The 25163-nt window shown below is 39.2% G+C and overlaps 2 long non-coding RNA genes across 2 annotated transcripts; both read left to right on the top strand.

Moving 5' to 3' along the window:
• Positions 1-261: 261 nt before the first annotated feature.
• On the top strand, positions 262-1587 carry LOC138869774 (uncharacterized). Its single transcript, XR_011400022.1, has 2 exons — positions 262-685; positions 1436-1587. It is a non-coding gene; the product is annotated as an uncharacterized lncRNA (long non-coding RNA).
• An 8833-nt stretch (positions 1588-10420) lies between these two features.
• Positions 10421-11725, top strand: LOC104239507 (uncharacterized). The gene is made up of 2 exons (XR_714148.2): positions 10421-10823; positions 11574-11725. It is a non-coding gene; the product is annotated as an uncharacterized lncRNA (long non-coding RNA).
• Positions 11726-25163: the final 13438 nt, after the last annotated feature.

The raw sequence follows: 25163 nt of genomic DNA on the forward strand, positions 1-25163 counted from the left end.
ACAGAGTACATATTGGGCTAGTATAATTTAATTAAAATTGTGCCAAAATTGGCCCAAAATTTGAGCCCAAAGAGCCCAAATCCGGTCCAAAAGGGGGCTGCCAAGAAGAGCTTAAAACGACGTAGTTTTGTCTTGAAACTACGTCATTTTGGTTAAGTGACAAGATTCAATCTCATCCACCCATCTTGATTTAATCCAAAAGTTCTAGTTTGATCTTCATCCTAGGTATTTAAAGCCTAAAATCCCCAAAAATTTGCCCCATTTCCCCCTTGTTTCCTCTCTCTTCTTTCTTTCTCCTTCTTCTCTCTTCTCTCTCTCTTCACTCTCTCTACGCCGCCCCAGCTCCGCCCACCTCCGCCAGCGGACCACCTCCAAATTCACACCACGTAATCTCCACAACTTCCTCTTTCCATATCTCCAAACCAAATCCTAAAAAAATCCCTCGAACTCCTTGAATCTTAGATCTAGGAAACTTTCCCGTCAACTTTTTTGCCCAAATTCTTGAAGCTCCAACCACTACCACCCCAAAATACCTACATCAATGGATAGAGCTCCTCAAGACCTAGCTATTGATGTCAATTATACCCCAAAATCCGGCGACCAAAATCCGGCCTAATTCCGGCGACCTCCCGGAACACCCTCTTTGGCATACCACCATTTTTTCGGCCTTTTGATGTGTAAAATGGTAAAATACTATTCTTTTTCATGGATGATTTTTTTATTTTTATTTTTAATTTTCAGATTTTATTTTTCTCTATTATTAATTATTTTAGCATTAGTTTTTGAAGTTTGAAATGTTAAATTTTCTATTTTTGCACTTGTTGAAGTAGTAAAATAGTTTTGTATTGATAAAAGTGAGGTAATGAAAAATACTTAAGAGTATATGGTACTTGTTTGGTTGTTTGTTTACTGCTTCAAGACTCTTTGAGTACAACACTCAAAAGTCAAATTGTTTGGTAAGAAAATGTAGACCTTTGGACATTATTTGAATAAAGTCTATCTTTGAATAGTGGAGAGCAGATTTTGTTTGAAATACTTGACAAGATTTGAACTAGAAAGTCTTGCTTTTTGAATTTAAGAGCAGATTTTGTAGAAAAATCTGTCAAAAAGATTGATTTTTTTTTTTGAAATAGCTGATTGTTTTGATATATAGGAGGACACTCCATCTTACTGAGGGAGCTCGACACACAAAAAAGAGAAAAACTCAGTAGCTATAAGTGAAAAACTTGTTTAAGGAAAATAGAGTCGTCTTGAAAGATTTTTCTGGAGTTACATAATTGTACTGTTTTGCTGGGGTATTTCTAGTTTATTTTCTTGGGTTTGAATCTGCCGGTTGTCGCTGTCTTTTGCTGTTGTTGCTGCCCGTTTAATTGTTTTGTTGTTGATTTTGGAAAGAGCTGACTCTGCTGTATTTGTTCTTCTTTCTGCTGTCCAGGTAATTTTCGGACCATGTAAACTCATAAAATCGAGTTGGAATGAAAGATAATGACGCTGGGAAATATTAGTAGCTTTATCCTTCTATTGTAATTCATTTTTATATGCTCTTGAATGTTTGATAATGTTATAACGATATGTTAGTTAATTAAATTGTGTTAAGCATCTTTAATTATTTTTATTTTTGCAAAACATTAGATATAATTCCACTGGTATTTGGTTGTCTGAAAGGAGCATATATATTAAAATTTGAACCCTTGTAGCCATGTTTGTCCCTTTGTTATCACCAAGCTAAGTTATTATTATTATTATTATTATTATTATTATTATTATTATTATTATTATTATTATTATTATTATTATATTTTAGAGTCCCAATAATCTTTTTTTTCATCTCTTAAAAAATACTTATTTAGTAAGGTAGTTAAGTTGTAGATTAGAAAGACAATTTGTAAACTTATTTTTGTAAATAGTTGGCTACGAATTGCAAATAGCAAGATATGGCCAAATATGTAACATAGCTTTAAAAGGCCATATCTGCAGATTTAAAGTCCAAAAGCATATGGGCTTTTGGATTTTGTCTTGGACATGAGCTCATTTGACTCCATCAACCCAATAGTGGGCTGCCTCATTCAATATCAAGACAAACCCACATCTTACTAGTTTTAAGCAATGTCAATTGATAATTTTCTCTCATTATTCTCATCTTTTAAATTAGTATTCATAACAATAATTTTCTCTCATTAGTTAAGTTGTAGATTATTGTTCAAATCTTGTCTTTAATTTTTTTTAAAATAAATAAAAACGAACATAAGAAAAGCATAAAAATCAAATAAACCACAGTTTATCCAAGTTTAATTCAAGCCAAATGTAGTCAATAAAGCGACCGTGCTAGAACCACGGGACTCAGGGAATGCCTTACACCTTATCCCCGGTCAACAGAATTCCTTACCCGGACTTTGTTTTCGCAGACCAATAATAATAGAGTCAAACCTTCCTTTGAATAGGGATTCAAATAAAAGGTGACTTGGAACACCAGTAAAAATCAATTCCAAGTGGCGACTCTGTAAATAAAATAATCCCTACTTCAAATTTGTCACTTTAATTGGAAAAACTCTTTAACCCACAATCCGTTACATTTTGCACACTTATCTCTTGGAGGGGTAAAAAGGGGTGTGACAACTCTGGCGATTCTGCTGGGGACGGTACTCAAAAATTCAAGCTTGTACATTGACTTTATTTGGCTTTATTAATTTTTTATATATAACTGTGATCTATTTGGGCATAATGTGCTACTTGCTTGCTCTTTACCGCTTTGATATTGTTGAACTATTTTATAAATTGTCTTCTTGCGCAACCCCTTTGAGTCTTCTGAATACAACCTCGGGAATCGCAGATATGCGCCCCATTCTTTGTTGAGATAAAGACGGTGGGCCTGGGCTCCCGGTGAAGGATTATTAGTCACCCATATTTAAGAACGGGGAGGGTCCAGTAGTTAAGTCGGAGAAGTATTGCTCCCGGTACGCTACCCCTTCCCAACTCGAGTTGTTCGCTCGTTGTATGGTCAGTCTAGATACGCCTCATCCCCTAGGAATTTTAAAATATAGAAGAACAAGCCACATGACTGGTTATCCCTAGTAGGATCGTTTTGTTGCATCATATGCACTTGACTTAGTGAAGCTCGGCACAGGGGCCGAGTCCGTATAAGACAGATATCCTTTTTGAGACCATCATGTTCACTTATGTGCTACTTGTTGCATCATTTGGAAGGCTTTCTTGCATTTGTCGATCGGCTTTAGAAAATTAGTTTAGCAGAATTATTAATAAAAAAGTACCCAGTTTTACCGAACTACGCGAGTCTGATTCTCATCGGATGTGAGATACGTAGGCAAACCTCATCGGTTCCGGCCCCCAATTTTCAAAAAAGAAAATTCAAATATATTTCCCTTCACTTCCTTCTTTAGAAAATAATTTCTTAGAGACCTCAATTTAAAAAAAATTCAAAAATATTTTCTTATTTTTTCTTTTATAAGTCTTTCTTCCACAAAAAACAAAATCAAAATCAGATTTTTTTTTCTTCAAAAATCACAAAATAAATAATTGAAAAAGAAAAAAAAAATCGAAAATTCCAAAAAAAATAAATTGTTGAATTCCAAAATATTTTTTTTTCTGCTTCAGAAGTTTTTCTTTCAAAAATTGAAAAAACAATAATTCAAATTTCAAAAATATTTTATTTCTTCTTTAGAAGTGTTTATTTTAAAAAATCCCAAAAAAATGAAAAAAAAAAGAAACTTTAAAAATGAAAAAAAAAATCTTTTTTTTAATTCTTTCTTTCAAAAATTCCAAAAACAAAATGAAAAAAAAATCGAATTTCAAAAAAACAAATCGCTCTTCTTTAGAAGTCTCACTTTCAACAATTCAATAAAAAAATTGAAATCTAAAAAAAAAATTCTTTCTTCTTTTGAATCCTTTCTTTCTACCATAAAAAATCCAAAATTATTTTCCTTGTTAGGAGCTTTCGTAGAGTTATTTGTATATGAGTAAAAAACGAGAGTTAGTTTGTGTACTTTATTCCTGATTTTTTCTGAACTACGTAATGATCTGATTCATGCGACGTCATGATACGTATGCAATCCCCATCGGATTCGATCATAACCGTAGAATTAACTGAGGAAAAAATAAACTAAAAAAAAAGAAAAAAAAAGAGAGAAAAAAAAGAGAGTGGAAAAAAATAAATAAAAGAGTGACCAAAAAAAATAAAATAAAAAGAAAGGAGAATGCCAAAAAATAAAAAGCGACAGAGACGAAAAAATCAAGAGTGATTAAATAGAGGTAGAAATAACAGAAAAGAGGTACATACTTAAAGGATTAGTTAAGGCCGGGATGAAACATGCAACCGTTCAAACACATGGTAGAAATGTTTAACTATTAGGTGCATTGCATCCCCAACGTGCGATTTCCTATGTGTTAAATGTTTCAAAACTAACGAGGTTGTGGTGTGAGCAAATTAGTCAGGTTCTGTTCAGGTGGTTGGTTTTGTTGGTATGCAGTGATGAACGCGCAACCTTGCACGCAGCCACAACATTATACACAAAACCGAGCTCCACCTCCCAGAAATGCACATCCTTACCCAGCTCCATATAATCCCCAACCAAATGATCTCCGATACAATCCTCGCCTAAGAGAGCCTTTCAGAAAGAATCAGTTCACCCCTATTGGTGAATCGTATTCAAGCTTGTTCCAAAAGCTAATCAGGCTAGATCTATTGCAGCCAGTGGCCCCGAAATGGCCGAACCCCGAGTCCCCTCGCACCGAGATGATGCTAGATGTGAATACCACTCTAGAGCAGTGGGACACAGTACAGAGGACCGTTGAACCCTCAAAAGGGTAGTTGATTGAAACTGAAAGAATCGTTTTTCGGGATGAAGAAGCTTCTGATGTGATGAGCAATCTGTTGCCTGCCCACAACATTGGGCCAATGGTCAGAATGATTTGTGAAGCTGAGGAATTTGATCCGGCACCGAAGGCCGTTGCAGCCTTTGCCGAGATAGAAGAAAAGCCAAAAATGGCCGCCAAGCATGAAAGTTCCCCATCAAACGGGAGTCTTAGTGGCCAGTCTTTCTATCCTTTATGCATCCGGATTATCTTAGGGTGTGATCCGGATGTTTTACCTTATTGTCTTATTTTCTGATGCAAACCCTTCTATTTTCAAAAGATTGAAAAAAAAATCAAATGAAATTAATATTTTATTTTCCAGGAATGCCTCTTTTCTTAATCTTGTCATTTTTCTTTCTTATTCTCTTTTTAGTTCTGTTAAATGCAGATTTCAATAACATGACATGCTTGCGGACTTCATGCCCAGATCCTGAAAGTTGTTAGACCTCGAAATAATGAATCAAGGATTAGATCGCAATGAAGATAAAGTTTAAGGAAATAAAACAAAGAGTTGGAACAACTGAAGGAAAATTGGTTCCCGGATTGGAAAGGTCCGTACATTGCAACAAGAGTACTGCCAAAAGAGTGCGTTGCACTTGGGACACATCGAAGGAAATGTCCTTGAAATAACTGTCAATGCAAATGCAGTCAAAAGGTACTATGTTGGATCCTCCATATAGTACTAATATTCTCCAATTGGGATGACGAAGGCTTTCATTCTCGCTACCCAAACACTATCAACCCTTTGCAAACCCTTTGAGCCGGCTCCCATTTTTTTATCATCCTCTTTGGAACCTGAAAGTGTTATTGAAAAATGAAATGAAAAAAAAAAGAAAAAAAATGTACAAAAAAGAGGAAGAAAAGACAAAGACAAAGAAAAACAAAAGAGGAAAAGGAAAGGAAAAAGAAAGAACAAACAAAACAAAACAAAAAAACGAAAAAAATAAGTTCCCTGAACTACGTTCGACTTGATTCCGAAAGGATATGTAGTCAACCTCTTTATGGGGTTCAGTCACACCAAAATAAAAATCCAAATTCCACCAAAAGTGAAACTGGGGCAGATGTTGTAATGGTCCGGCGATGATCCCGCCTGAATGGTTCCAAAGTTGTAATTCGATCCAAATTATTTTTACCCAAATCCTTTCAAGTCCTTCCGATCAATCGGTGAGAATGTTCAAGGATCAGAGAATACGACTACTTGGATCCGATGCAATAAAAATGAGAGAAATAAAATGAGAGAGTCTTATTGGTGAAAACCCACACGGGCACCATGAGGCGATGGTAAAAAGAGAAATGAAAAATAAGAGAGTCTTGTTAGTGAAAACCCATAAAGAGCACTATAAGGCGAGAAGAAAAATGAGAGAGGTTAGCTCGTGAAAACCCGCAAAGGGCACCCCTGATCGAAAAGAGGATCCTCACAGCCATCGGCATCGATAGAGTCCTGGCAAGGTTTCTCCATTTTGAGGAAAACATTGTGATGAATTTCTGAGAGTCGGACGGTTCAGACAGATCATGCATCCAGTCCAAAATGCATGTCATGATTCATTAAAGTCGGCACATACCTCCAGATAAGTCTCCCTATTCCTTTCCCCGAAAGGGACACCTTTTGTTTAAGCACAGTTCTTTTTCGCTTCCAGTTATTATTCTATTTTTACCCATATTTTTTCTTTGAGTCCCCTTCGGTCTAATCCTGCATCAAAATCGAAGCAAAGAAAGGGCTGAAAACTGGCTACAGCTTCCCCGTAATGTCGGGCACAATTTGGGGCATATATGGCATTGACGAAGGAACGAATCCATCTCTGATCTCATTCGATAAGACAAACAAAGTGTCTCAAAAAAAAGAGCTGAAAAGGTCACCTAAGCAAGACCTGCTTTATCAGAAAAGTTGATCAGCACTACAGACACAAACTGATACTGGGGTAAGACAACTGAGTTTGATTTTAGAGAAAAATGCATTGCCTTAGAGACAAGGGTAGCGGTACCATGGACATCTGGGTATGAAACAGTTGGGGGCAATATTGCAAAGCCAAGGTCTCTAGAAAATGATACAGAGCGGCATAACATCTCGGTACCACGCTGACAGAATCAGTTCTTCGATAGTAGTGGTCATGAATCAAGCTACTCAGGGCATCAAGGCCACAAACCAACCACCACTTTAAAAACTCATAAGTTTTTCTTTGTTTAAAGTAGGAACAAAGTAGTGCAGAAAGTCGGTCCTAAGTGAACGAATGTCACCAAACGTAAGATCCTTAAAAGCTCCATTTTTCTTTTATTTTCAGCATACATCACTATTGTTCACACCTCCTATTTCTGAAGCTTAACTCAGGTAGAACCGTTTCGCCTAGGGGGATCCAGCTCATAGTTTCCGGGTAGAAATACTCTTAGCTCAGGGTGTTTTACATAGCTTAACCCAGGTAGAACCGTTTCGCCTAGAGGGATCCAGCTCATAGTTCCGGGTAGAAGTACTCTTCGCTCAGGTTGTTTTTACATAGCTTAACCCAGGTAGAACCTTTTCGCCTAAGGGGATTCAGCTCATAGTTTCCGGGTAGAAGTACTCTTCGCTTAGGGTGTTTTACGTAGCTTAACCCGGGTAGAACCGTTTCGCCTAGGGGGATCCAGCTCATAGTTTTCGGGTAGAAGTACTCTTCGCTCAGGGTGTTTTACGTAGCTTAACCCAGGTAGAACCGTTTCGCCTAGGGGATCCAGCTCATAGTTTCTGGGTAGAAGTACTCTTCGCTCAGGGTGTTTTACGTAGCTTAACCCAGGTAGAACCTTTTCACCTAGGGGGATCTAGGTCATAGTTTCCGGGTAGAAGTACTCTTCACTCAGGGTGTTTTTACGTAGCTTAACCCAGGTAGAACATTTTCACCTAGGGGGATCTAGGTCATAGTTTCCGGGTAGAAGTACTCTTCGCTTAGGGTGTTTTTACGTAGCTTAACGCAGGTAGAACCTTTTCACCTAGGGGGATCTAGCTCATAGTTTTCGGGTAGAAGTACTCTTCACTCAGGGTGTTTTTACGTAGCTTAACCCAGGTAGAACCTCTTCGCTTAGGGGGATCCAGCTCATAGTTCCGGGTAGAAGTACTCTTCGCTCAGGTTGTTGTTACATAGCTTAACCTAGGTAAAACCTTTTCGCCTAGGGGGATCCGGCTCCATATTTTCGGGTAGAAGTTCTCTTCACTCAGGTTGTTTTACATAGCTTAACCCAGGTAGAACCTTTTCGCCTAGGGGGATCCAGCTCCATATTTCCGGGTAGAAGTACTCTTCGCTCAGATTGTTTTACATAGCTTAAACCAGATAGAACCTTTTCGCCTAGGGGGATCCAATTCATAGTTCCAGGTAGAAGTACTCTTCGCTCATGTTGTTTTACATTAGCTTAACCCAGGTAGAACTTTTTCGCCTAGGGGGATCCAATTCATAGTTCCGGGTAGAAGTACTCTTCGCTCAGGGTGTTTTACGTAGCTTAACTTAGGTAGAATTATTTTGCCTAGAGGGATCCAATTCATAGTTCCGGGTAGAAGTACTCTTCGCTCAAGTTGTTTTGCGCAGCTTAACTTAGGTAGAACTGCTTCGCTTAGGGGGATCCAGCTCATAGTTCCAGGTAGAAGTACTCTTCGCTCAGGTTGTTTTGCATAGCTTAACTCAGGCAGAACTGTTTTGCCTAGGGGGATCCAGCTCATATTTTCGGGTAGAAGTACTCTTCACTCAGGGTGTTTTATGGAGCTTAACTCAGGTAGAACCGTTTCGTCTAGAGGGATCTAGCTCATATTTCCGGGTAGAAGTACTCTTCGCTCAGGGTGTTTTACGCAAGTTTAACGCAGGTAGAATCCTTTCACCTTGGGGATCCAGCTCATATTTCCAGGTAAAAGTACTCTTTACTCAGTTTGTTATGCAGCTTAACTCAGGTAGAACTGTTTCGCCTAGGGGGATCCTGCTCATAGTTTCCAGGTAGAAGTACTCTTCGCTCAGGGTGTTTTACGTAGCTTAACCCAGGTAGAACCGTTTTGCCTAGGGGGATCCAGTTCGTAGTTCCGGGTAGAAGTAATCTTCTCTTAGGGTGTTTTACGTAGCTTAACCCAGGTAGAACCATTTTGCCTAGGGGGATCCAGTTCGTAGTTCCGGGTAGAAGTAATCTTCGCTCAGGTTGTTTAATACAGTTTAACTCAGATCGAACTTTTTTTCACCTAGAAGGATTCAGCACTTTATCAATAATACATGGTGCTAACACCCGATTCTATTTCCTTCTAGTGAGAGAAGGTACCAGCCCCTGATTACATTTTCTTTCAGTAGTAAGTGGTATCGATCCCTGGTTATACAATCATTCGTTGCCAAATTTTATCCCCTTTTAGATAGTTTTTACTATTGTTTCTGTCTGCCTTTTCAATAAATTAGATAATTTACAGATTTCTCTAATAACTCACAAAATTTTTCTAGTGCTAGACTGGGGCAGAAAAATTTTGTTCGTTTTTGTTTGTCTTTGATGGCTTTGCAGGCTCTTCCGTATAGCACAAGTGACGATTAAAGCTTGCAGTTTCAGTTTCTCATCAGAAGAAAGAAATGATTCAATCACAAGATAGTCGGAGTTTAGCTTTGATAATGTGTCAGCAGCCCAGCTTCTCGAGATTCATCTTCTCAAATTCTGATTTAGAAATCAAGCCATCGAGATTGAGTCATAATCTTTTCTTCAAAAGAATTAAGATCCAATCTAAGGTCAACACAAGCGAGTAGGTCAAAAATCAAGATTTGACTCCAGAAGACACGTGGATAGGAATTTTTGTACTCTTAGTTTGCAGACATATGTAGTGCACTTCTCCTTTTTCTTTTGATGTAAGAAGCAGTAACGGTAAGAGTAACAGCAACAACAGCAGCAACAACTGTCTTAAGTCCAGTCTCCGGTAGTCCCAGCTACCAAAGTTTTTCAGAACTACACTGACCTGATTCCTTTATAGCCCAGGATATGTAGGCAACCTCAGAAGCAAGATTCGGTCACCACCTTTTTCAAAATGCTTCCACTAGAGTGAATGTGAGCAAAAATTATCCATAACATTTATTTGTCTTTGCACGAAAACTCTTCATGTTCTCGAGCAAAGAGAGGCAGCTGTAAATCTGTAAATGCCTAATTTTTGCCTTGTATATATATATATATATATATATATATATATATATATATATATATATATATATATCTATGTATGTATGTATGTGTGTGTGTGTGCGTTTGTTCTTATTTGTGTATGTATAGGTTTTAAGAATTGAGTAATGGTTTGATAAACGAAGTACGGATTGGGCTAGTATAATTTAATTAAAATTGTGCCAAAATTGGCCCAAAATTTGAGCCCAAAGAGCCCAAATCCGGTCCAAAAGGGGGATGCCAAGAAGAGCTTAAAACGACGTAGTTTTGTCTTGAAACTACGTCATTTTGGTTAAGTGACAAGATTCAATCTCATCCACCCATCTTGATTTAATCCAACAGTCCTAGTTTGATCTTCATCCTAGGTATTTAAAGCCTAAAATCCCCAAAAATTTGCCCCATTTCCCCCTTGTTTCCTCTCTCTTCTTTCTCTCTCCTTCTTCTCTCTTCTCTCTCTCTTCACTCTCTCTACGCCGCCCCAGCTCCGCCCACCGCCGCCAGCGGACCACCTCCAAATTCACGCCACGTAATCTCCACAACTTCCTCTTTCCATATCTCCAAACCAAATCCTAAAAAAATCCCTCAAACTCCTTGAATCTTAGATCTAGGAAACTTTTCCGTCACTTTTTTGCCCAAATTCTTGAAGCTCCAACCACTACCACCCCAAAATACCTACATCAATGGATAGAGCTCCTCAAGACCTAGCTATTGATGTCAATTCTACCCCAAAATCCGGTGACCAAAATCCGGCCTAATTCCGGCGACCTCCCGGAACACCCTCTTTGGCATACCACCATTTTTTCGGCCTTTTGATGTGTAAAATGGTAAAATACTATTCTTTTTCATGGATGATTTTTTTATTTTTATTTTTAATTTTCAGATTTTATTTTTCTCTATTATTAATTATTTTAGCATTAGTTTTTGAAGTTTGAAATGTTAAATTTTCTGTTTTTGCACTTGTTGAAGTAGTAAAATAGTTTTGTATTGATAAAAGTGAGGTAATAAAAAATACTTAAGAGTATATGGTACTTGTTTGGTTGTTTGTTTACTGCTTCACGACTCTTTGAGTACAACACTCAAAAGTCAAATTGTTTGGTAAGAAAATGTAGACCTTTGTACATTATTTGAATAAAGTCTATCTTTGAATAGTGGAGAGCAGATTTTGTTTGAAATACTTGATAAGATTTGAACTAGGAAGTCTGGCATTTTGAATTTAAGAGCGGATTTTGTAGAAAAATCTGTCAAAAAGATTGATTTTTTTTTTTGAAATAGCTGATTGTTTTGATATATAGGAGGACACTCCATCTTACTGAGGGAGCTCGACACACAAAAAAGAGAAAAACTCAGTAGCTATAAGTGAAAAACTTGTTTAAGGAAAATAGAGTAGTCTTGAAAGATTTTTCTGGAGTTACATAATTGTACTGTTTTGCTGGGGTATTTCTAGTTTATTTTCTTGGGTTTGAATCTGCCGGTTGTCGCTGTCTTTTGCTGTTGTTGCTTCCCGTTTAATTGTTTTGTTGTTGATTTTGGAAAGAGCTGACTCTGTTGTATTTGTTCTTCTTTTTGCTGTCCAGGTAATTTTCGGACCATGTAAACTCATAAAATCGAGTTGGAATGAAAGATAATGACGCTGGGAAATATTAGTAGCTTTATCCTTCTATTGTAATTCATTTTTATATGCTCTTGAATGTTTGATAATGTTATAACGATATGTTAGTTAATTAAATTGTGTTAAGCATCTTTAATTATTTTTATTTTTGCAAAACATTAGATATAATTCCACTGGTATTTGGTTGTCTGAAAGGAGCATATATATTAAAATTTGAACCCTTGTAGCCATGTTTGTCCCTTTGTTATCACCAAGCTAAGTTATTATTATTATTATTATTATTATTATTATTATTATTATTATTATTATTATTATTATATTTTAGAGTTCCAATAATCTTTTTTTATCTCTTAAAAAATACTTATTTAGTAAGGTAGTTAAGTTGTAGATTAGAAAGACAATCTGTAAACTTATTTTTGTAAATAGTTGGCTACGGATTGCAAATAGCAAGATATGGCCAAATCTGTAACATAGCTTTAAAAGGCCATATCTGCAGATTTAAAGTCCAAAAGCATATGGGCTTTTGGATTTTGTCTTGGACATGAGCCCATTTGACTCCATCAACCCAATAGTGGGCTGCCTCATTCAATGTCAAGACAAGCCCACATCTTACTAGTTTTAAGCAATGTCAATTGATAATTTTCTCTCATTACTCTCATCTTTTAAATTAGTACTCATAACAATAATTTTCTCTCATTAGTTAAGTTGTAGATTATTATTCAAATCTTTTCTTTATTTTTTTTAAAATAAATAAAAACGAACATAAGAAAAGCATAAAAATCAAATAAACCACAGTTTATCCAAGTTTATTCAAGCCAAATGTAGTCAATAAAGCGACCGTGCTAGAACCACGGGACTCAGGGAATGCCTTACACCTTCTCCCCGGTCAACAAAATTCCTTGCCCGGACTTTGTTTTCGCAGACCAATAATAATAGAGTCAAACCTTCCTTTGAATAGGGATTCAAATAAAAGGTGACTTGGAACACCAGTAAAAATCAATTCCAAGTGGCGACTCTGTAAATAAAATAATCACTACTTCAAATTTGTCACTTTAATTGGAAAATCTCTTTAACCCACAATCTGTTACATTTTGCACACTTATCTCTTGGAGGGGTAAAAGGGGGTGTGACAAAGTTGGCACAAGTCGGGTATTACTATCTCTAGGTTTAACCCTTTAATTGAGGCTATCAATCTCTTGAATACACCCCAGTTCCTTGTTGGCCTGAATTTACTAGACTTAAGCTCTCTTTCTCAAGAAGAGCCTAAATCTAAAAGGCACAAATTTGTGTTTGCACCACCAATTCAACATAAAAAGCACAAATCAGGCCAACTATCAATCATCCATAAACATCTAAGTCCTAAAATAGAAGACCCATTAAAAACCACACTAGGGTTGACACACAACGCTAGCTAATGGGTCTAGCTACTCATAATAACTGAAGAAATCAAAGACCGAGATGAAGAATAACCCATAAAAACTAATTACAATATGAAAGTCTAAGACTAATTGTTAAACAAGCTCTAAAATTACTCAAAAAGGCAAAAGTAGGCAGTTCACGTGCTCAGCTAAAGATAAGATGACCTAAAAATCTGAAAAAGAAGTATTTATACACAGCTAAATTTTTCAGACAAAAATGCCCTTGATGGAGGTACCGTTGACAACGAAAAATGGACCGCTGCAGTGTGAGGCTACCGTGGCCGCATAAAATCAAGCGCGGACCGTGGTCTTCAACATTCAGCTCAACTACAGAGTGCAGACTCTCTAAACCTCTCCTCCGCTGACCGCGATAAAACAACTACTGTCGAGGTAGAGGCACCGCGGGCAGCGGTAACTTGCAATCCCAAAAATGGAAACTCTCTGAACCTTGCCACTGCGGACCGCGATAAAAGGACCCCCTTAGAGGTAAGGCCACCGCGTCCGTGGTTGATTTTCTGATGTAGCTCTCAGTTGACTCAGCTTTTGACTTGTGCAGGTTTCACTCCTTTTTTGAGCTGGTTTTGAATTTCTTGTCTTTTTTTGGCCAAACACTGCAAACAAGCACAATAAGTTAGCTTTTAGGAATACTTGTACATACTTTTAATCCAAAACTCAAGCAAAAAGGAGCATAAAATAGATTAGAATCCCTAGTTATCAATTCCCCCAAACTTAAGTTTTTGCTTGTCCTCAAGAGAACAAAGTAATTCCCACCTCCTCAAGATAAAAGAAAGGAAAATTCAGTTGTCTTAAAGTAACCTCATCAAGAATCAAATGGGACTAACAATTACCCTCAACTCAAATGCATTATCAACAATACACAACCTTTTAGCACCATGGCTATAGTGCGACACAAAAGCATCAAGAGTTGACTCAACTCATCAAGGAAACTTTCTGTTACATTGGTCGTTGTGGAACCCAAACTCATACTCCTCAACTCTCCATAAGCAAACCTCACTTTTAGATTGTAGCACTCAGAACGAGGATTGTGGAAAACACACTCATATCTCTCAAAGGAAGGTCACAAGTTCGGCTCTAAGTACCATAAGCTTACCCCTTATGTGAGTCACCACTAATGTAAGCTCACCCAACTCAAGATCATATAGGGCTTTTGTGGGGATGTAATGAAGGCTTTTGGTTCAGGGTCGGATATATTGGTCTAAGAAGGTTTCATCTTCCCTTAAGCACTTCATTTGCTTCATTTTGGCACATATTTTCTCGACTCTTTGAGTCATTTTCTTCTTCCTTATGGGCTAGAGACACACTGTCACTCTTTCTTGTTCATTTCAATCCTTTTTCTCCTTTCTAATCTTTCCATGCCTTTCATCTTTTGCTTTTATTGATTCCCTTCATTTCTTCTACATTGTTCACTTTGTTTTTGAATTTTTGGCTTTTCTTTCTTTTTTTTTCTTTGCCTTTCTTTTTTTCATTTTGTACCTTTTATCACTTTTGCATTCCTCGTCTCTCCCCCCCAAACTTATGCTTTTGCCTTGTGCTAAGGAAAGATAGGGTGCCAAGAGAGGATCATTTTGGAATGGATAAAGGCTTGTATTATGGTTATTGAAAGAATAAGGGCTATGGCTCAACGAGGTTGACGAGGGATATCATCATTGGTAGGCTATGGATGTTTTCAAGTCTCAATTTGGATCAAGGAGAGCCTATAATCACTTCTCAAGTCGAACTACACTTAGGATTTCGCCTAGACAAACATGCAGGGCAAGTTCTAGAATTATTATCACGGGACTTGGACTTGCAAATCAAAAACTCACCACACAAGCTATAGGATTGCTAAAGAAACAGAGTCGGGGGCCCACAACAACCTTATATATTATTTGAGAAACACAAATGGTTCCTAGAAACCACTCGATGATTGTTTAGTCAACACAAGAGTCTCAAGGTCACAACTATCACCATCCTACACACACCAATATGTTTTTAACCATAAGGTCAAAGGTAAATGTGTTAGGCCCAAGTGAAGCTTTGCCTGAGGCACCATTGCTCACTAAATACTATTTACACAAAAATGAAAAGAAAAACAAACTCAAACCCTTAAGAAGGTTGTCATGCCATCCATCATCAGGAAGAGCCACCTGGTTCACACAAACTCCACCTTTGAAAAGAACAATGATATTAAGAAAATCAAAGGCTTATTGATCATTGAAACTTGTAAAATAAGAATCTACGAACCGAAAAAGAAGCTATTAAATGAAGTAAGAAGCTATACTAAAAAGGGAAATTGTAAAAGAAGCTATGAAGTAAAATGCGGAAAGTAAACTAAATATGTACAATAGGGGGTTTAGATGAATATACATAAGAGGTAATGAATATATACATGAGAGAGTAACTTTATATACATACCAAGATCGGAAAAATAACGAAAACTGAAATAAAAGGTAAATTTATATGCATACCAAAAGTGAAAAAAATAAGCATAAAGAAAGGAAATAGTATCATAATTACAAACCAAATAGGGCCACCCCCTCAAATGAAACCTAGCATTGTCCTTAATGCTAACTAACCAAAAATAAGCTCAAAAGAAAGGTAGAGAGTAAAGAAAACTCCCTATGGATCCTCCGTCTGCATGTGGTCCTGTGGTTGGGTCCCTGGAGACAGACTCTGTCTGCTCTGGGGCCTGTGGCTGGCTAGAGGCACCTCCCCCCGGCTCCTCCGACTGAATCTCTACATCATCGACCCTGGGCACTATTCTCCTCCTCTTGGGATCTCTCTCAATCTCCTGTTCTTGGACCTGCTCTGTCTGAGCTGCTGGAGGCTGGTTCTATAATAGCAGATCCAATGGTAAGTGGTCTGCTGCCTTCATCTTCTCCACCTCCCCCCCTCAATTCCTTCACAGACTCCTTCAAGGCCCGAGTCTTCTTTAGCTTCTTTGTGTACTTGCTTAGCTCCTGAAGTGTTTTTCCTTGATCTGCAAGAGCATCCATGATAATCTTTTAGTTATCTAGGAGCTTCTTCTGGTTGTCCAAAAGCTCCTTGAGAGACTCCTCTACCGAAGCTGGTACCTGTGGCTGTAGGGGAACTGATTAGGCTACCACCGAACTGGATAGCACAGACAACTTAGAAGTTGCTGCCTGCATCTAGTTGTTGATACTGGAGAGTGTTTGGCTCAATCTGTGGGCAGTCAATGGGTATGCTGAGGAGGATGGAATTTCTGAAGGCATGAAAGTAGATGGTCCGGAAGCAAGATATGGTATGGCAGTGGAAGGCTATGAAGTAGTGATTACCACTACTGGCTCTTTAGACTAGCCAGTAAAAGTAGTAGTTTTGCCCTTGGATCCCTTGTCCTTGGGGTTGTCTGGACCCTTAAGGCTGTACTATGAAAAGGGCATCTTGGGTTTTACCTTGATATCAAAATTTCTTTTCTCCACCTCCTGATCTTCAAAGTACATGGTGAGGAAATTCGGGAAGGGGTACGATTTATCACCCTCATTGACCACTCTGGTGATCACCCTAGACATGATATTCCCGACATTGATCGGGAACCCTGCCATAATAGCTGCCACTATAATCGCCAGGGAGACCGGCAATGTGTTTCAAAAGTCTCCCAACCCTTCGCCTCAAAGTTTAGGGTGTTCCTCAAGATAGGAACCCCTACTATCAACCATGCTGGAGTGGTATCAGGGAGAGCTAGGTATGATGCCAACCACGAGTGGGATGCCTCATCCATCGCCACCTTCTTCAAGTACAATGTCTCATCTTCATCATTGAAGCCCAAGTATTCATTGATTGTTTCCCTATCAAACTTAACTTTCAAGTTCTACACCTTAGTCACTTTTGTATCCTTCTTGATGTGGGAGGCATTGGCGTAAAATTCCTTGACAAGGTGCTCATTATCATCTGACACCTTACTAGTGAAGTAATCCCATCCCACTCTTTCATTGAAGTGTTGCTTCACGTTGGGGTTGTGAGGTAGAAGATCCCACTCTATGAAATGGAGCTTATGAGTAAGTGACTTTTGAGGCCACCACTCCCTGAACTTGTGATATGCCAGCTCACTGACAAACCTCCTTTGCAACACTTCAGGGTTCTTGTCCTTTCCACACCCTCGATTTGGGTCTCACCCCCTCCCTCTTCTTCCGGTACCCCAGCATCTACATTCTGTCCAGGTGACGAAGGTGTAGGTGAGGTTGAAGCTGAACTATCACTGCTCTCTACTGAGCCATTAGATGACTCAGAAGAAATATGAACAGAAGCACGAGCAGTAGGAGAGGCTGGAGGTGTGGGCTCATCTCTCAACCTAAGTCTCCCCGAGAAGTCTGGAACACGAGTGGGCACTGAGTCAGTCTCTAGTGCCTCCCGGGAGGGAAAATACTCACTCCCCCTCAGAATGGAAAGCAACTCTATCTTGAAATGGGAAGCAGCTCTATCTACAGCTCTGATGTTCTTCCTCATTTCCCCAATTGATTTTCGAACAGCTGGGGTCAATTTAATCTCTCTTCGTTCCCTACCCCGGGAGGACTCCGCTTTCCCTTTTTGTTTTTCACCGCCTCCTTTAGATTTAACCATTTTCTGCAAGTATAATTAGTTAAAAATTGTTAGTATAAATACTAGAAGAAGCAGTGCAGAAAAGCAGTATAGCAATTGACAATGCTTGAACAAAACAACACACCGCAGACAACAGAAAAAGGAGCGCGGCCGCGAAGGCTACACCACAGAAAATGCATCGTGGCCGTGAAGGTGTGGGGATCAGACTACCTACCCTCTGATTCTATAGCACCGCGGATCACTGAAAAAAAGAGGGCGTTCGTGGTAGTTGCACCGCTGTCCGCAAAAAATCAAACGCGGCGTGAACCCTTGTTTAGACCTCTCTAAACTTGAGCATTGCGGACTGCGGGAAAAAGCATCGTGGCAGCGGAGAGGCACCACTGTCAATGGAATTTGCCACTACTGACCATGGTTATCAGGACTTAAAATCTCAGAAAGAACATATGACCGCAGACCGAGGTAAATCAGCGCAGTCGTGGAAGCCAAATTAGGGCTCATATGGTTATTTCTGCTATAAACAAATACTATAAAAGCCTAAGTTTGTCATCATCAAAAAGGGGAAAACTGATGGGTTTTCAATATCTTTACCTTATGCTTCTTATGTTTTGACGATCTAACAAACTTATTGTTAAGAACCAGATAGAGAACCTGACTCACTTGGTACACATCTCAAATGAACAAAGTCCAGTATGATCTCCAGCAAATGAAATACTATAAAGAGGAACACAACAGGGACCTGATCCCTTGGTGTTCTCTAATAGAAGTACAAGTCAACAACTGCTGGAACACAAATGCAGAAAGTGACTATCTGCAACTGTACACGCGACATTGCAGCAAATAGTGCGGCAGTCACTTCTCATTGGGAAGAAGCGTTTACAAAGAATTGACTTCACCATTGTGATGTCTTTTGTAGTATAACAACCTGGTGCAAGGTACAAGATATTCACTTGAGCATTTAGTGATATTCTCTCAAGCAGAAAAGTGTTCATCCAGCATTGAGGTCACAAATGTATCAAGAACAAGAAGACAACTCCACTAAAGGATCTATTTCACAATGAGTTTATGTGTATCCGTACTTGAGTTGTAATCTTGTTATTTGTTCTTCATTGTAACTCCTATCTTGCTTTCTTAGAAGCTGTGTTTTAGGATACCCAAAAATCACAAACCCTCTAAGTTTGTGTTGTGACTACAGTTAGTCATAAGTTAAAGTCTTTGTAACTAGAAAGTGACAAAGTGGCTTGTGGTAAGAGTATCTTAAGTTAGTTAAGTTGAAGTCTTTGTAATAGAGTCATTACAAAATGGCTTGTAATAGTAAGATAACAAGTTAGTGAAGTTGAAAGCCTACAAGTGTAGGTCGTGGTTTTTGTCCCCTTGAGTGAGATTTTTCCACGTAAAAATCCCGTGTCTATTTTACTGACTGCTTCATAAGTATTCTCAGTAGAAACTCATAGAGGATAAGGTGCTCTATAGTTTGGTGGACTCATATAAGCTAACAACCGGCGAAGTCCAAGAACTATCTGAGATGGGGTACACAACCCCTGCATCTAGCAACTTGATTACCTCATTTTTGACAACCTCTTGCATAGCCTCGTTCAACCTCCTTTGATGTTCCACGGAAGGCTTGGCATCATCCTCAAGTATAATCTTGTACATGCAAAATGTGGGGTTTATTCCCCAAATATCAGCTAGAGTCCATCCAATTTCCTTCTTTCTTCTTTGGAGCACCTCCAATGTGGCATCTACCTGCACGTTAGTAAGACGAGAGGAAAGAATAACATGTAAAGTTGGACTAGGGCCTAAGAATTCATACCTGAGGTATGAAGGCAAGGGCTTCAACTTCAAAACTGGAGGTTCCTCAATTGAGGGCTTTGTTGGGGGATTTTTCTGTTCTCAAGATCCAAAGAGAGCTTTCGAGGCTCAAAAGAGTAAGATCTCATTCCATGTAAAGCATTGACACACTCCACCTGCCCTTCATCATCATTGACATCAAGGTTCAACAATACCGCTTCTAAAGGATCCTCCACATTGATCATGGCACTAGTATCATCAACTATTACCTCCGTGACAAGATCCACAAAAGAGCACACCTCAGTACTATTCGGCTGCTTCATTGATTTGCACACATGAAAGACCACTTTTTCATCACCCACCCAGAAGGTGAGCTCCCCTCTTCCACATCAACCAATGTCTTCCTAGTTGCTAGAAAAAGCCTTCCCAATATTATAGAAACCTCATAATCGACCTCGCAGTAAAGAATCACAAAATCAGCTGGCAAAATAAACTTGTCCACCCGAACAAGAACATCATCAATAATACCAAGCGGCCTCTTTATTGTTCTATCCGCCATTTGCAACCTCATTGAAGTAGTTCACGGTTGACCAATACCCAAAGTTTTGAACACAGAGTAAGGCATCAAATTGATGCTCGCTCCTAAGTCACACAATGCCTTTGCAAAATCCACACTCCCAATGGTACATGGAATGGTGAAAGCGCCGGGATCTCCAAGCTTTGAAGCCATATAGTGCACAATTGCACGTACTTGGTGAGTCATTTTTATGGTCTCACAATCCATGGATCTCTTTTTATTCACCAAGTCTTGGCGTAACCCGGCATTTTCTCAAGAGCTTCCACCAACAGAACATTGATATACAAGCTTTTCATCATCTCAATAAACTTCTTAAATTGGTTTTCATTCTTTTGCTTCGCAAGCCTTTGAGGGTAAGGCGGAGGAGGCCTTGGCAAGGGAGCCTTAGCCTTGGGAACTACCATTTTCAGCATGTCTATCACGTATTTCCTTGATGAGTTCACATCATTTTGAGTCTCCACCTCATTATCATGAATATTAATCCTCACTTCGGCATTCAAATTCTCTTCACTCACTTGCTCATCAACTATAGGAACATCGCCATCTTGTACTTCAACCTCATCATTCACCACTTCTTTTTGCTTGGAAGTGTTCACTTCACCACCTCGACTGCTTCTAGTAATCACCACCATTGTATGCCCGGTATTGTTGCCACCCTTCGGGTTTACTACCGTATCACTAGGTAGAGCCCACTTAGGGTGAGTATTCAAAGATTGTGAAATCTGGCCAAGTTGAACCTCCAAGTTTCGGATTGAAGTATTATGGGATGCCAACTGAGCATCAGAGTCGGCATTCTTTTTCATCATTTGTTCAAACATCATCTCGATCCTTCCCATCTCATTATTTGACAAGCTAGGACCTTGGGACGGAAATGGAGGCAGGTTGTTTGGTTGTTGATACATCAGAGGTCTTTGAAAGCCTTGCCCCTGAATCCTTTAATTGCCATTATTCCAACCCCTTTGGTTGTTGTTTCCTCCCCAATTATTGTTGTTGCCACTCCAGTTGCCCTGGTTGTTTTGGTTGCCCCAATTTTAATTGTTGTTCCTTGAGTTGTTATTTCCTTGTTGGTTTTGATTCCCCTAATAGCCTTGGGATCTCCACTGTTGTTGTTGGTTAGGAGCATTGCCCCTTTGTCCTTGGTAATTGTTCACGTACTGAACTTCTTCACTTTGCTCATCATACCCATCATCTTGATTGAAACCACTTTTACCTTGCTCATATTGATCCGGATTTCCTTGACTTTGTTGCTCTCTTTGTCGCCTCTTGTTGACCAACATGTTTACACCTTCCATAGTATTTACTTGTCTCGGTGCTTGCACTTGTTGCAATTGAGCTTTAGCCAACTGGTTCGTTGTTGTGGTTAACTCTGCTATTGCCTGGCCATGGTTATAGAGCTCTTTGTGCAAGTGAATAACAGTGGTATCACCCTGTGGCACATTAGCTCGACTTTGCCAAGCTGAAGAAGTATCAACCATCTCATCAAGAATATCACAGGCCTCAGCATAAAGCAGCTTCATGAAATTACCCCATGCTACTGGTTAACCACACATTGATTGGTCGTGTTTATACCCCGATAAAATATCTGTTGAATCATTGCTTAAGTCATATCATTATTGGGGTATTCCTTGACCACAGTTCTATATCGATCCCAGATTCCATGAAGGGGCTCATTTGGTTCCTGTTTGAATGCTAAGATTTCATCCCTCAATGCCGCCATATGTGCTGGTGAGAAAAACTTGGCTATGAACGTATCAGCCAACTCATCCCATGTAGTGATAGAATGGTTGGGAAGAATCTTGAGCCAGTCCAAAGCTTTCCCTCTAAGTGAGAAAAGGAATAACCTCAATCTCAATGCATCCTCCGATACATTTGTTTGTTTGCTTCCCCAACAGGTATCCACAAAGCCCTTGAGATGTTTACATGCATTCTGATGGGAGCACCTGTAAAATACCCTTGCTACTCCAACAAAGTCAACATCACATTTGTAATTTGAAAATTGCCCCCCGGATCCGGGGTGGGACAATTGCACTTGCATATCCTTCATTTGGAAGCACCCAAGGAGCGACTCTTGGAGGAGGCGGGCGAGGGTTTGGAACATTATCATTGGCCTGGCGGCCTCGTTGTTGACCTTGAGTTACTATAGGCACCTCATCCTCACCATTATCATCTACTTCCTCCCCCGGCAAAACATTTCCAAGATTATAGTTGTTCGCCATTTTGTACCTGAATTGATGATACACACAAGTTAGTAACACAGAAGGAAAGCAAAACAAAACACAAAACTAGTCAGATAGATAACCAAAACAATTTAGCTCCTCGACAACGCCACCAAAAGTGATCGGAGCCAACCTTACACCACTATAGAGTGGCAAGAGCGAACGATTCATCTTTTACCTGAGAAGGTCGGGATCGAATCCACGGGGAGCTAAGATGTATTTGGAGTTGGATTCCTATCTAATCTAGCAATGTGTAGTGCCCTTGATTGCACTTCCAATCATTCTTTTGTTTGTTTTTTATTTCTAATTTTATATTGATGATGCACGAAATTAAACTAAGTAGATATTTTTGTAAGTTTTTCTAAATTGGTAAAGAGGCACTAGGGAAGTGACTTACTCCTAGGTGAGTATCCAGCGGGATGTAGAACTTAGGGCAATAATGTTATAGTTGGGATCATGATATAGCCAATGAATGTAACTACTCACTCTATATCTCTTGGTATTTTGAGTGGCTTTGCCCTAATTGGCTTTCTCAAGCCCAATTGGGTGTTCAATTTGTGCAAGTAATGTTGGCTCAAGTCGGGTATTACTATATCTAGGTTTAGCCCTTTAATTGGGGCTATCAATCTCTTGAATACACCCCAATTCCTTGTTGGCCTGAATTTCCTAGACTTAAGCTCTCTTTCTCAAGAAGAGACTAAGTAAAAAAGGTACAAGTTAGTGTTTGCAACCACCAATTCAATATAAAAAGCACAAATCAGGCCAAATATCAATCACCCATAAACATCTAAGCCCTAAAATAGGAGACCCATTAAATACCTACACTAGGATTGAGCCACAACCCTAGCTAATGCATCTAGCTACTCATAATAACTGAAGAAATCAAAGATTGAGATGGAGAACAACCCATAAAAATTAATTACAAGATAAAAGTCTAAGACTAATTGTTAAACAAGCTCTAAATTTACTCAAAAAGGAAAAAGTAGGCGGTTCGCATGCTCAGCTAAAGATAAGATGACCTAAAAATCTGAAAAAGAAGTATTTATACACAGCTAAATATTTTGGACAAAAATTCCCTGACGAAGGTACCACTGACAGCAGAAAATGGACCGCTGCAGCGGTGAGGCTACTGTGGCCGTATAAAATCAAGCACGTACCACAGTCTTCAACATTCAGCTCAACTGTAGACTCTCTGAACCTCTCCTCCGCTGACCGCGATTAAAAGACCGTTGTCGCGGTAGAGGCACCACTGCCGCACAAAAGCACTCGGGCAGCGGTAATTTGCAATCCCAAAAATGGCAACTTCCTGAATCTTGCCACCGCGGTCGCGATAAAAGGACCGCCTCAGCGGTAAGGCCACCGCGTCCGCGGTTGATTTTCTCCTGTAGCTCTCAGTTGACTCAGTTTTTGACTTGTGCGGGTTTCACTCCTTTTTTGAGCTGGTTTTGACTTTCTTGTCTCTTTTTGACCAAACACTGCAACAAGCACAATAAGTTAGCTTTTGGGAATACTTGTACACACTTTTAATCCAAACCTTAAGAAAAAAAAGGAGCATAAATAGACTAGAATCCCTAGTTATCAGTAGCCCCACAGATAGTTACAAGCATTTATTTAATTCACCTAGGGGTTTATTTCCCTCTTACGAGGTTAGAAAGGAGACTCACTTTGCTCAAAGCTCACTTCCAAATTCAAGAACGTGCTCAAAACCCATAATTCGGAGCCGAACGATCCAAAACTAATCAAACGGGGTGAGAACTAGTTAGTACAAGCTCAAGAATTCATATTCTAGCTATTAGAGTAATTTCCCAACCCTAAATGCAAAGTTCCTCAAAATTCATCCCCGGGCCCACGTGCCAGGATTTTGAATTTTTTTTTAAGAAAGTTGTTACCCAAAGGATCAAGAATATATGATTTTTACTCCATTCTATAACAAATTTCGTGGTTAGATCTTGTTTTTATCAAAACCCTAGGTTTTACTCTAATCCCATGATTTGCACTAATCTTTATGTGTTAATCTACCCAAAACTCAAGTATTAAACTCACATTAAGTGGAAATAACTTACCTCACAATGCTAGGTTGAAATTCCCTCTTTGGAAGCTCCCAAATTGCCCAAGTGTAGAAGTGAAATGAAATAAATGGCCTAAGTGCCATTTTTAAAAGTTGTGTCCAGGCCTCTAATGTCGCATTTGCCACATCATATTTGCAAATGCGAAGGTCGCAATTGCGACAAAACCATCGCAAATGCAAACATGGGCTCCCTCTGCAAGGGTCGCAAATGCGACAAAAATGTCGCAAATGGGGACGCTGCTGGGTTCGCAATTGTGAAGGAAATGTCGCAAATACGACGACTGACTAGCTTAGGCTTCTTCACAATTGCGAAGCTTTCCTCGCAAATGCGGTCCTCGCAAATGCGAACAAATCCTCGCATTTGCAATACCTGCAACACTTACCCAGGAATACCAAAAAATCGGAGTGTTTTCACTCCCAACACACGTCCGAAACTCACCCGAGCCCTCGGGGCTCCACACCGAATGCTCACACAAGTCTAACAACACCATACAAACTTGATAGCACGATCGGAACACCGAAATAACATCAAAAACTAAGAATCACCACCCAAAACCAATGAATCAAACTTAAAAACATCAAATTCTTCAATTTACTTTCAAGGTGCCGAAACGTACTTATACTACTTGGATTGACACCAAATTTTGCGTGCAACTCTTAAATGACATTATGGAACTATTACCGGTCTCAAAATTCCATTTGGACCTCGATAACACAAAAACCCGCTCCAAACCAAATATTTAAGAACTTCTAAAACCTTCAAGAACCAACTTTTACTATTATGCGCTAAAACGCTCCTGAGTCATCCAAAACCCTATCCGGACATACGCAGAAGTCCGAAATCATTATACAAACCTATTAGAACCTTCAAATCTCTATTCCAAAGTTGTTTACTCAAAATGTTGACTGAAGTCAAACTTGGCCTTTTAAG

Source organism: Nicotiana sylvestris, chromosome 5 (assembly GCF_000393655.2).
Source record: "Nicotiana sylvestris chromosome 5, ASM39365v2, whole genome shotgun sequence".
Lineage (NCBI taxonomy): Eukaryota > Viridiplantae > Streptophyta > Magnoliopsida > Solanales > Solanaceae > Nicotiana > Nicotiana sylvestris.